At 43.9% G+C, this 13,121-nt stretch overlaps 3 long non-coding RNA genes across 3 annotated transcripts in view; 2 read left to right on the forward strand and 1 right to left on the reverse strand.

Annotated features, from left to right (window-relative positions):
• The window catches only part of LOC307200780, a 189,086-nt gene that overhangs the window by 67,914 nt on the left and 108,051 nt on the right, over positions 1–13,121 (forward strand). The window lies entirely within an intron of this gene.
• Positions 1,314–8,733, reverse strand: LOC307200824. Its single transcript, XR_013832441.1, has 3 exons — positions 6,195–8,733; positions 3,988–4,979; positions 1,314–1,399 (listed from the first exon to the last, which is right to left on the reverse strand). It is a non-coding gene; the product is annotated as an uncharacterized lncRNA (long non-coding RNA).
• LOC307200804 lies at positions 8,867–9,693 on the forward strand. The gene is made up of 2 exons (XR_013832435.1): positions 8,867–9,590; positions 9,632–9,693. It is a non-coding gene; the product is annotated as an uncharacterized lncRNA (long non-coding RNA).

Genomic DNA, 13,121 nt, shown 5'->3' on the forward strand with positions numbered 1-13,121 from the left:
TGCGGGGGTGCAATTAGTGCCAGCACCGTCCGTTAAGAGTTTGGGTGTAATCTTCGATACCTCCCTCTCTATGGAGGCGCAGATTACAGCTATAACAAAGGCGGCATTTTTTCATCTCCGCCAAGCTAAGCAGTTGGCCCCTTATCTCTCTCGCCCTGACCTAGCCACTGTGATCCATGCGACGGTCACCTCCAGACTGGATTATTGTAACTCGCTCTACATGGGGCTGCCCTTGAGACTGACCCAGAAACTTCAGCGGGTGCAGAATGCCGTGGCGAGACTCCTTATGGGGTCTTCGCTGCGAGATCACATTCATCCGGTACTATACCAGCTGCACTGGCTCCCGGTGGAGTACAGGATCAGGTTTAAGGTGCTGGTTTTAACCTTTAAAGCCCTATACGGCCTAGGACCCTCGTACCTACGGGACCACCTCTCCTGGTATGCCCCACAGAGAAACCTACGGTCTGCAAATAATAACATCCTCAAGGTCCCAGGCCTCAGAGAGGTTAGGCTGGCCTCAACTAGAGCCAGGGCCTTCTCGGCTGCGGCTCCAGTCTGGTGGAACGCTCTGTCACAAGAGACTAGGGTCCTGCGGGACCTGACATCTTTCCGCAGGGCCTGCATGACAGAGTTGTTCCACCAGGCCTTTGGTCAGGGCGCAGCCTGACTCCCTCCTCTGGCAACCTGCACAGAATTTTGCTTAATCGGTTGCCATTAATTTGATTTTAATTAATTTTTATAATGAAATATTTTTAGAATGTGTGTTTATTTGTTTGTTTGATTATTTGATTATTGTTAGCCGCCCTGAGCCCGGCTTCGGCTGGGGAGGGCGGGATATAAATAAAATTTTATTATTATTAATTATTATTATTATTATTATTATTATTATTATTATTATTATATTATATAGTTCCCTCCCCCCCCTTTTAAATCTCACCTTCTTACAGTGAGCTGAAGGTGAGGCATATGGTCTCCCCATTATATCCTCACAAGGCTGAGATACTGTCACTAGGTGCAAGGTCAACTTGTGAATTATGTGGTTGAGGGGGGATCTGAGCTCTGCTCCCCCAGGTCCTACATCCACCGCACCAGTCTGGTATATGTATTAAATGCATTCCTGTACAGTATATGGTTAATAAATATTGAGGTTGAGTGAAGTCCAGCACCAACAAAAACAGAAATAAACTTACTAAGTACTAATCTTATTGTTCCATATGTACTCTATCACCAAAAGTACATCCTAAAATATCATTTTACTCTAAAAAAATCAAGTAAATCTTTACCTAATATTTTCTTAATTACATCAATGTAAATAAATAAATTATAGCATTTTGTATCAAAATTGTTCTTATCTTGGTTGGCTTTTCCATATTTCAGTTCGTTGTCAGTGACTTGACAGCTATGATTCAAAATGTGGCATAAAATGAACATTATCCTACTTACCTTGCATACATGCATGTATCATAGAATCATAGAATCATAGAGTTGGAAGAGACCACAAGGGCCATCTAGTCCAACCCCCTGCCAAGCAGGAAACACCATCAGAGCATTCCTGACATATGGTTGTCAAGCCTCTGCTTAAAGACCTCCAAAGAAGGAGACTCCACCACACTCCTTGGCAGCAAATTCCACTGTCGAACAGCTCTTACTGTCAGGAAGTTCTTCCTAATGTTTAGGTGGAATCTTCTTTCTTGTAGTTTGGAACCATTGCTCCGTGTCCGCTTCTCTGGAGCAGCAGAAAACAACCTTTCTCCCTCCTCTATGTGACATCCTTTTATATATTTGAACATGGCTATCATATCACCCCTTAACCTCCTCTTCTCCAGGCTAAACATGCCCAGCTCCCTTAGCCGTTCCTCACAAGGTATCGTTTCCAGGCCTTTGACCATTTTGGTTGCCCTCCTCTGGACACGTTCCAGTTTGTCAGTGTCCTTCTTGAACTGTGGTGCCCAGAACTGGACACAGTACTCCAGGTGAGGTCTGACCAGAGCAGAATACAGTGGCACTATTACTTCCCTTGATCTAGATGCTATACTCCTATTGATGCAGCCCAGAATTGCATTGGCTTTTTTAGCTGCCGCGTCACACTGTTGGCTCATGTCAAGTTTGTGGTCAACCAAGACTCCTAGATCCTTTTCACATGTACTGCTCTCAAGCCAGGTGTCGCCCATCTTGTATTTGTGCCTCTCATTTTTTTGCCCAAGTGCAATACTTTACATTTCTCCCTGTTAAAATTCATCTTGTTTGTTTTGGCCCAGTTCTCTAATCTGTCAAGGTCGTTTTGAAGTGTGATCCTGTCCTCTGGGGTGTTAGCCACCCTCCCAGTTTGGTGTCATCTGCAAATTTGATCAGGAGGCCCTTGAGTCCATCATCCAAGTCATTGATAAAGATGTTGAATAAGACCGGGCCCAAGACAGAACCCTCTGGCACCCCACTAGTCACTCTTCTCCAGGATGAAGAGGAACCTTTGATGAGCACCCTTTGGGTTCGGTCAGTCAGCCAGTTACAAATCCACTGAGTGGTAGCATAGTCAAGTCCGCATTTTACCAGCTTCTTTACAAGAATATCATGGGGCACCTTGTCAAATGCCTTGCTGAAATCAAGGTAGGCTACATCCACTGCGTTCCCTTCATCTACCAGGCTTGTAATTCTGTCAAAAAACGAGATCAGGTTAGTCTGACATGACTTATTTTTCAGAAATCCATGCTGACTATTGGTGATCATAGCATTCCTTTCTAGGTGCTCACAGACTGTTTGCTTAATGATCTGCTCCAGAATCTTCCCTGGTATTGATGTCAGACTGACTGGGCGGTAATTATTTGGGTCCTCTCTTTTCCCCTTTTTGAAAATAGGGACAACATTTGCCCTCCTCCAGTCTGCCGGGACTTCGCCTGTTCTCCAGGAATTCTCAAAGATGACTGCCAGTGGTTCTGAGATCACATCTGCCAGTTCTTTTAATACTCTTGGATGCAGTTCATCTGTATGTACCAGTATTTATTAGATTCCTTATTCACCTATTACCATAAGCTCCCGGGTCAGGTTACAACAATCAAATATATAATGCTAAAACAAATAAAGCATTTACAATCCAGTAGGTTTGCAGACAAGCAATATTTCCCTGCAATATTTGGGAAGTGAAAAAAAAGTGCATTTAATTTACATTACTTATGCTCCTTATGATAGAATAAAAACAAGATGGGTTTTAAAAAACTCTACAATACTGTGTGTCTTAGTTTTCCCCAAGTGAAATGGGTGTATGGGACAATTGTTCATGGAGCTTACTTTCATCCACTTTGCCACATTCAGCACCCCTTCATAGTCCCATTCTTCTTACAAATTGGAAGTGTTGCATGTATCTGTATGGCTGCCTTGGGATTATATCTGGGTGGAAAAATGACCTCACTACACTGCACACCAAGTATAAACTATAAAAGATCAATCTCATGAGCTTGCTCCAAGGCTTAAAACAATAAATGTTGCAATTTCTTTTTTTTTTTTTTAAGTATTTCCAAAATTGATTACTTTATATTACTACTGCTGTTCATTAGGTTTGTCATTTATCCACCACTTCCTGCGATATAAATGAGTGAATTTATTAAGTGTGCCACCTTGGGGCATGTCAGAGGCCATTTTATATAAGGACAGAGTAATCAGCTCCCTGGCTGTGATTTTTCTCTGTGACATTTGGGCCGTTGACCCTGAGAATCTTGCAGGAGCCTGCTTTCATTTCCAGTGCTGAGAAATAGTATTGATGCTTCCATTAGCAAAGCTGTTCTGTTAGTTTTCAGGCGGTATTGATTAAAAGCAGACATTATTTTTAATCTGATGCATTAGGGCCAAGCACAAGAGTTATTAGCATTCTAAATGGTATTGGATCATTATTTAATTTCATGTACAGGCTGACATTTATGTTACATTTTCAAGGTAGTTGCCCTTTCCAAGGCAGTTGCCCTTTCTCTGTAACAAGAACCCGGTAACATTATTTACCGTCTCACATTGTCTTGTTCCAGATAGTTCTAGGTTGAGATGCTTGAGAAACTTTCTTTTTCTTTTTTAAATTAGATTTTATTAAGGCTTTTCATAATACATTCCAATAAAAGACAAACTAATGTAAACCAAAAGAAAAAGAGAGAAAAAAGAAAAATGCAAAGTCCTCTCTCACTGGTAACTCTTAACTCTTGTCTCACACAGAAATGGGTGGACCTTCCGAGCTCTCACCAGAGGCGAAGCCTCGGAGCGGGGGCTACCAGAGCAACTGCCCAAGGCACAATTTTTTTAGGGGCTCACCACTGCAGCTGCCACCTTGACCAGAGGGGTGTGACAGAAAAGTTCGTTTACTGAGCAGGTTGAGTCACCAAGTGTTTTTCTCCCTGCCAGCAAACAGTTAACTAGCAACAGCTCCTGATTGGCCAGGGATCCAAGGGAGGCAGATGGAGTGGAGTGAGAGAAGGTGCGCAATATTCTGTTGCGCAGCGGTAAATTAATCAACACAGAGTCTTCTTCATAAACAGAATAAAACTTTTACTTGAGAAAATAAAGTTGTTCATAAACAGCATATCAACAATAACAACAACAACTTATTTATACCCCGCCCATCTGGCTGGGTTTCTCCAGCCACTCTGGGTGGCTTGCAACAAAATATTAAAATACAATAGTCTATTAAACATTAAAAGCTTCCCTAAACAGGGCTGCCTTCAGATGTCTTCTAAAAGTCTGGTAGTTTTTCTCTTTGACATCTGGTGGGAGGGCGTTCCACAGGGCGGGTGCCACTACCGAGAAGGCCCTGGTTCCCTGTAACTTGGCTTTTTGCAGCGAGGGAACCGCCAGAAGGCCCTTGGCACTGGACCTCAGTGTCCAGGCATAATGATGGGGGTGGAGATGCTCCTTCAGATATACTGGACCGAGGCTGTTTAGGGCTTTAAAGGTCAGCACCAACACTTTGAATTGTGCTCGGAAATGCATAGTTAAAATGTAGCACCCTGCTTGTGGTTAACGCTTAGCTGGAATGAAATATTCAACGCAGCAATAGAGAAATTAAAATAATAATTTATTTGTCAGACAAATAAATGAGAGGCACAGTGGTATATGGTTACCAAGCTCTGGCCTGCCCTCCTGCCATTATGGCCAGCACTTATATTTCCTTAATCCAGCCCCCTTGCTCCTCGTGTGGCTGCCTCTGTCCAATCAGCCTGGTTGAAATTCCTATTGGCTGTTTGCTAGAACCAATCACAAAAGATACACCCATTTCCTTTTTGCCTTTTATGGGAAACAAAAAGCTATATATTCTTCTATCTATAAATGACAAATAAGTAGTCATATATCTTACATTTGTCTCAACAAGGAACCTTAATTACCAGCTCACCTCTTGCCCTCCTTGCCCTATTGCCCTCCAAAACAGATGGTTAATAGTTTTAAATTTTTATCTTAAACAGATGTCAAGGATCTTGAGTTCACATCAACATTGAAAGATCTCCTTCTTTTGGAGGTCTTTAAACAAAGGCCTGACAACCATATGTGTGCTCTAATGATGTTTCCTGCTTGGCAGGGGGGCTGGGCTGATGGCCCCTGTGGTCTCTTCCAACTATATGAAATAAGAATCTAGCATAAGGATTTAACATTTCTTAGTTTCTAAATCCTTTGCATAATTACATTTAAGCCAATATATTTCATACATTATCATAGATAGCTTTTTAGAAGAATAAACCTTCTCAAAGTAAAAAAGGAAGGAACATATTACAGCCTCAAAATAAAATAGGAAGAAACCTCTTCTTCTGTTTACACCCCATTCTCCAGCCAAGCCAGTTGCTTTTTCCATTTGCTCTTGACCTTTTAACCTTAGGAAAATATGGCTCAAGTTTAATGGGAGGCACATGATTTTATTTTACTATTTACCAAGTCTTAATTATGTTTTTTCTCAGCTTTTTTATATTCTGTAATATGTAGGGTCAGTGTAACCTTGGCTCTCAGCCTGTAATTCCCTTTTTACGACTTTGAGAATTGTTTTGTGCTATAAATCAGGGGCCCCCCTTGTCCAGGAGGATAAACATCTTGCCAAAGTACTTAGGCAGCTGGTCTTCTGCCTGGCAGAAAACATTTGAAAATCTTTAAGCTCATTTTAAAATACAGGCCCTGATCAAAATATAAGTCTTGATAAAAATGCAGGCTATGATTAGATGCCTCAAAAGAGCATACACAGAGTGCTCATAGCAGCTATCTGACTCTTCACAGAGGCACAGTCTTAGTTACTGATTTACAGTGGTACCTTGGGTTACAGATGCTTTGGGTTACAGATGCTTCAGGTTACAAACTCCGCTAAACAGGAAGTGGTCGCTCCAGGTTAAGATCTTTGCCCCAGAATAAGCACGGAAATCACGCACCAGCAGTGCAGCATCAGCGGGAAGCTCCATTAGCGAAAGCACACTGCAGGTTAAGAACCGTTTCAGGTTAAGAACGGACCTCTGGAATGAATTAAGTTCTTAACCCGAGGTACCACTGTACAGTCATACCCCGGGTTGAATGTGCTTCAGGTAGAGTGCTTTCAGGTTGCGCTCCGCGGCAACCCAGAGGTAACAGAGTGCGTTACTTCCAGGGTTCGCCGCTCGCGCATGCGCAGACGCTCAAAATGACGTCACGCGCATACGTGGAAGCAAAACGTGACCCATGCACGCGCAGACGCGCCATCGCATCCGGAACAGATCCCGTTCGCATCCTGAGGTACCACTGTACTAGAGTGCTGGCACAATTTTTGTTGGCACAACACAACACACACACTGGCTGAGATACATACTCACACAGACACGTACAGAGACTGGCTACTTTTAAAGGGAGAACGAGTCATCCCTCAAGATGAGTCACGAATCACAGTGACTTAGCAGTTTGCTGTTAACAGTTAGCAGTTAGCAGGCTTGAATGACTGTGTAGGCCTTGTAGGCCTTACTGCTTCTGCTCTCAAGAACCTTTGTCTCATGACAGATTCATGGGGTCTGGGAGTCGGATTCTGTCAGGAGAGTTTGTTCTGACAGGTGGTAGAGCTGAGGAGAGCCGAGAACTCTCAGTATATGCTCTAAGGTTGTCAGGAGTATGTGCAGGAGCCAGGCCCTTGTTAGTTTCTGCTTGCCACTGAGCAGCTGCTTAGAGTCACAAGGCTCTGTTTACATTCCAGTCCACGCTATTTGAAGTCTCACGGGAGAAAGGAGATGGATGTGACATACTGGTTTCTCCGTTCCTTTGTTCCTTTGTTTCAGTTGCTCTCTGCTTTCATAGAGAGAGGATGTACATTTCTTTGCTGTCTGCGTAGTAAGAAATAAAGCATAGCGATGTAGCCATAAATCTCATCACTTCCGCGTGCTGCTTTGATTCTCTGCTGAATCGGAACGTGCCTGGAAGCCTCATCAAAGGCTCAGGTCGTTAATTATTCGTCGGGAGGGCGATTCCGGAGGAAGATGAGCTTTATCAGCTTGGCCGAACGAAGATCCCGACAGCCCTGTGACCGGTAGAGCTTCGCAGGACTGGGGCTTTCCTAAGTTTGTTCTCAAGAGGCAAGGCATGGCCGCACAGGTGAGGCCGATTGGTAACTCACAGGACCTGGTGGCAAGAGCCGGGAAGGGATATAAGGTCAGCATTTTCCTTTGGCTCTTTGCCACAGCAACACATTCCCTGCCTTGCTGTGTTTGGCTTCTTGGCTCCTTGCTTCCTGATCCTCGGACCCTTGGCTTCCTGACTCCTGGCTTCCTGACTCTTGTTCCTGCTCCCCCCCTGCCATCTTGCCCGCAGTCCCGACGTCCTCTGCTAGGACTTCGACCGCCCGTAAACCGGACCGTGACAAAGCTTCTGAATCGCAGAACATGGGTAAAACAGAAAATACACAGTTCTACATGGTGTTTGCAGGGAAAAGGGTCCTCTGAGGGAATACTCTGACATGAAAGGGTGGTAGTGATTCTGAGGCCAAGGAGGATTTGGGGGTCTGTAAGGGAAACAGTCTTGTTAAATTCCCAAGTTTCTGAACTGTGAGTGGAGAAGTCTGATCTATGGAAGATGTGTAAAAGAAAGTAACCTAAAGACTGAACAGCATACAGCCTATAACTTGGAACAGTATACGTTTTAATAAAAAGCAACAGCACTGTTTGTTACATTTCTGTGGAAGAAGAAGAACCAAAACACCTTGTTTACATCTGTTATAATAAAGATTGTTTGCAAACTGTTTTCCCAAAAGAAAAACCCACTGTCGCTCGTGATTCATTCTCCATTGGGGATTTCACCTGAGGGAAAGGGAAACAGAGGCCTGGCGCAGTGGTGCAAGGGAGAGAGAGAGTGCCGTTCCGCTGTTTCAAGGGGCTCCCTGTTCTGGCCCGCCTCATGCTGAACAGGAGCTAGGAGAGGATGGGCCCTTGCATCCCTTGGCCAGGTGGCATCCCTGTTGGAAGAGGAGGCGGGCGGACAGCAAGACTCACAGTGATGGCAGTGCCCCAGCCTGAGGAGGCATGCACACATGTTCCAGCACTGCTCTGCAGGTCCGTCGGACAGCAGCAGGAGCAACTCATGGAGCCGTTGATTAGGGAGTGCCAAACTTTCCTTGCCTTGGGTCCTGGCAACCCATGCTACACCACTGGCTCACCTGGAAGCTTCCCTTTCTTCACCCAGCCTCCCACTCTGGGAGGTCTTCGCTTCCCTGCTTCTCACACAGGGTCCTTCACCTTCCATCCATGTGAATTCCAATCTGAACAGACTTGATCTGCATCTTATTCTCTACACGTACGATTGTGTCGCTGCTCACCCTAGTAATAGGGTTGTCAAATTTGCAGATGACACAACCGTGATTGGGCTCATCTCTGAAAGGGAGGGTGAAATGGACTATGAGATTGGGCTCATCTCTGAAAGGGAGGGTGAAATGGACTATAGAGATGAGGTGGAGTGGCTGACAGAGTGGTGCAGAGCTAACAACTTGCTCATAAATACAAGGAAGACAAAGGAGCTTGTGGTGGACTTCAGGAGACAGAAGAGCAATGTCCAGCCACTTTTGATTGATGGGGTCTGTGTGGAGAGGGTAACAACGTTCAGATTTTTGGGTATTGAATTACAAGAGGATCTGCCCTGGAGTGTCAACACAAGGGGGCTTGTGAAGAAGGCGCAGCAGAGACTGTACTTTTTGAGAATCCTAAGGAAAAACCATCTTCCGCAGAAACTGCTGCTTGCCTTCTATCACTGTGCCATTGAGAGCGTGCTCACTTATGGCTTATGTGTGTGGTACGGAAGCTGTACTACCCAGGACAGGATGGGGTTGTGCAGAGTTGTTAAGGCAGCAGAGAGCATTGTTGGCTGCCCACTTTCCACCTTAGAGCAGATTTATGCCACAAGGTGCCAGAGGAAGGCACTGGACATAGTAAAAGATCCATCGCATCCTGGTCACTGTCTCTTCGAGCTCCTGCCATCGGGACGGAGATACAGGACGATGAAGACAAGAATGAGCCGTCTCAAAAACAGCTTCTTCTCCAGAGCGATCTCGGCCCTGAATGGGAAACCTGGACTTTGAAAGTCATCTAATCTTCCTTGCTGTATTATACTGTATTGTTTTAATTAGTGTTTTTATAGTTGTTCTGATTTTGAGTGGAGTGCCCTACCTGGGTGGATGGAGCAGCCAAGTAATTTCGTTGTCCCCGAGAGGGGGCAATGACAATAAAGATATTATTATTATTATTATTATTATTATTATTATTATTATTATTATCTCTGATACAAATATATGAATAGTGATTTGGTGGGGGGACGACTCATAGCTGGGGAGCAGAGAGTTAACCCTCCCCCCCATGCCCATAACTCTTCCTTCCCCAGATGCAACCCCACTGTCTAAAATGTCTGCTACTCCTTAATGAGACATACAATGCTTATTTCAAGCCTAACCACAATAGAAGAGAAGGAATCCCAGGATGGTCACAACTGGGGAGGGAAGGATTACCCCTTCCTCCCCCTTCAGCTCTGACTTTTCAGGCCATGATTAAGCTTCACAGCCAATCATATGCAGTTGTGGTATCTGTGTGGTTGCAGTGGATGTGCAGTTTCTCCAGTTTGCAAATGTGCTCTTGGGACCAAAATGGTTTGTGACCCCACAATGGAATGGTCTTCATACTGACTCCTCAGAAGCAGAGGGAGAGAGATGCCTACTCGATCCCTCTGATCTGATGAACTGGCACTTTTACAAGTGCCACATAATGTTTCTTCTGCACTTGTATGGAATCAGTATTTTCAGCATGGCAGCACCTACACTTTGGCATTAGGCAGGCATCTTTGCTGTACTGTTTTTGGCACCTACTAAAACCTTTTTCTTTTCTTTTTTGCTTAGGCAAAAGCTAACATGTATTTTAATATGTAATTTTACATTTTAATGCATAGCTTTTAACTGCTGGGGTTTTTTATATCTTGGGAAGATATTAGGTCAACTTGTTTTTAACTTCTGCTTTTTATCAATCATTTTAATGTATATTTTAAAAAATGTAAATGGCTTAGAAGTTTTTACAATTAATTGGTATACAAATTCTGATTTTTAAATAGATTTTTTTTATTATTATTATTACACTAATATTGGCTCCAGGTAAAGTATCTGGGCACTGAGGGCATCAAACCTGCAAAATTAAACTGGATTTAATAGTCATTCCCTCTCCACAGTTGACTGTGGGAAACCCATAAAAAAAAATAACAGCACCTTCACCATACCCAAGATTCTTTTGGAGAAGCCACACTGGAATAAAACCAATATATATATTTGTAGGATATATTAAAATTGGGTTCTTTGGGTGTCTTACCAGACAGAAATGAACAATCAGCTTTCTTAATGTAATTAATGTACATGGAAGCAACCTGTACTGTTGTTAGCAACCATATTTAAATAAATAAATAAAATTCACTGTTGGCCAAAATATACAAAATCGCCAAGACAATATTTGGAGAATGAGTCAAATGCACTTTCACAGCCTTCCAAAGTACAACTGCTGTTTAGATATTATGTGTATTGTGCAACAAAGGAATTGAGAATTGCATCATTTATTTTATAACGGCGAGAAACATAGTTGGAATATACAAACAGAGTTTATATAACAAATCCACTTAAACTTAATTTCACAACCACAGTTGGAGAACAAACATATCAGCCTAACTGTTCAAATGAGACTCAGTAAGAAAGCAAACAGTCTATTGGGCACTGATTCAAAATAATTTAATGGTTAGAAGACTCTTCTGCTCCCCATAGTTTTGTAAAACCCAAAGGGATATGTTGATAATTGTCTTGAACTGAATATAAATATATACCCAATACTAAAGTTGATAGAGCACAAGACTATTAATCTTAGGGCTGTGGGTTTGAGCCCCATGTTGGGCAAAACCTTCTTGCCTTGCAGGGGGTTGGACTAGATGGCCCTTGTGGTCCCTTACAACTCTATGATTCGATAATTTTGTAGAAGCCTAACAGTCTACCAATGTCTACTCAGAAACACAGACACACGCACACAACTGACGGAAGTCCAGCCGTCATGAGATGGTGCTTAGCATAGCGTAGACAAAAGACACAAAGAGGCAGCAAGTATTTTCAGGATGGAGGGGCAGCTCCTTCGACTTCCCTCTTCTCCAGTACTTTTTATTATCCTTTGTCCTCACAAACAGCATGGTCATCTGGCAATGTCTCACGTTACATTGCCTGGTAATGGTTTAACACTCCCATCACCATATAAGGTAATCACTGCCCAGAGGAAACACAACTCCATATATGGTTATACTGCTGCCTCACTGAGCTCTGTGAGGGACTGCGTAGCGTTACAAGCTACTACAGTGACTGCATGGCTCCCACACACAACACCTTCCAAGGATCTCAAGATGGTGTGCATGGTTCTTCTTGTCCCCATTTCATCCTCACAACAACCCTGTCAGGTAGGTTAGGCTAAGAGATGGTGACTGGCCCAAAGTCACCCAGAGAGCTTCATAGCTGAGTGGGGATTCGAACCCTGCTCTCCCAGGTCCTAGTCCAACACTCTAACTCAGGGGTCAGCAAACTTTTTCAGCAGGAGGCCTGTCCCTCAGAGCTTGTGGGGGGCCGGACTATATTTTGGAAAAAAAACCTGAACAAATTCCTATTCCCCACAAATAACCCAGAGATGCATTTTAAATAAAAGCACACATTCTACTCATGTAAAAACACGCTGATTCCCGGACCGTCCATGGGCTGGATTTAGAAGGTTTGGCTCCTGGGCCTTAGGTTGCCTACCCATGCAACCACTGCATCACTTAGCAGGCTGTGCCTTTAACTGCATTTCATCCAAATGCAAGGTTTATATTGTCTGGGCAGGCCCAGATCGGTCTCACGGAGATCCCTCCATGGGCCGGACTGTGCATAAGTGTGAGTGCCTGCAATTGTCTGTGTCTGTGCAGATGCAATTTCCAGCGCTGGACTGGTTTAGCGCAGCACGCAAGCGGGCAGCTCATTTTGGGGTGGCTCATGGGCCGGTCAAACGTCCTCCGCAGGCCACTTCTGGCCCATGGGCTTTAGGTTGCTGACCCCTGATCCAAAGTGTATCAATGCAGAATCTAAACTACATATTGATCTAACAAACGTGTGGGTCACTGTTTGAATGCTCTGAATACAGAAGCTTGCAGATTGTACTCCTGTTTCTGTTCCTTTAAAATATGTGCTGGGATAAAGGGCTAAGTACAGTGTTATGTAGAGAAGTTTCACCCTGGGCCAGCAGGGGGATACTGTATATAGTTTTCACTCAGGTCTGTAGATAGTTTTCACTCAGGTCCACGTCAGTTATTTTAGGTGGGAAACTCTGGGTTGTTGTTGCTACAATGTTGACAGCCGGCTGCCTATAAAAGCAGGCCGGCTGAGCTGTTTGCTGTTCAGTTCTGTCCAGCTTGCAAGTAAAGAGCTACTCTGGAGAAATCGCTGTGTCGTCTGCTATGTTCGCCCACAACCTAACATACAGGTTACATTATTCTCTTTAAAAAAAAAATGTGTGCTTAACTGGCATGGGGGGGGGGGAGCTACCATGTAGCCCTGATCAAGATTAAAGAACACTATGGGCAAGATTAGTCTTCCCTTGAACTAGCCATGGTTAGTTTGCCAGCTAATCAAAGCCATT

The sequence above is a fragment of the Podarcis cretensis genome (genome assembly GCF_951804945.1).
Source record: "Podarcis cretensis genome assembly, chromosome: 1".
Taxonomy (NCBI): Eukaryota; Metazoa; Chordata; class Lepidosauria; order Squamata; family Lacertidae; genus Podarcis; species Podarcis cretensis.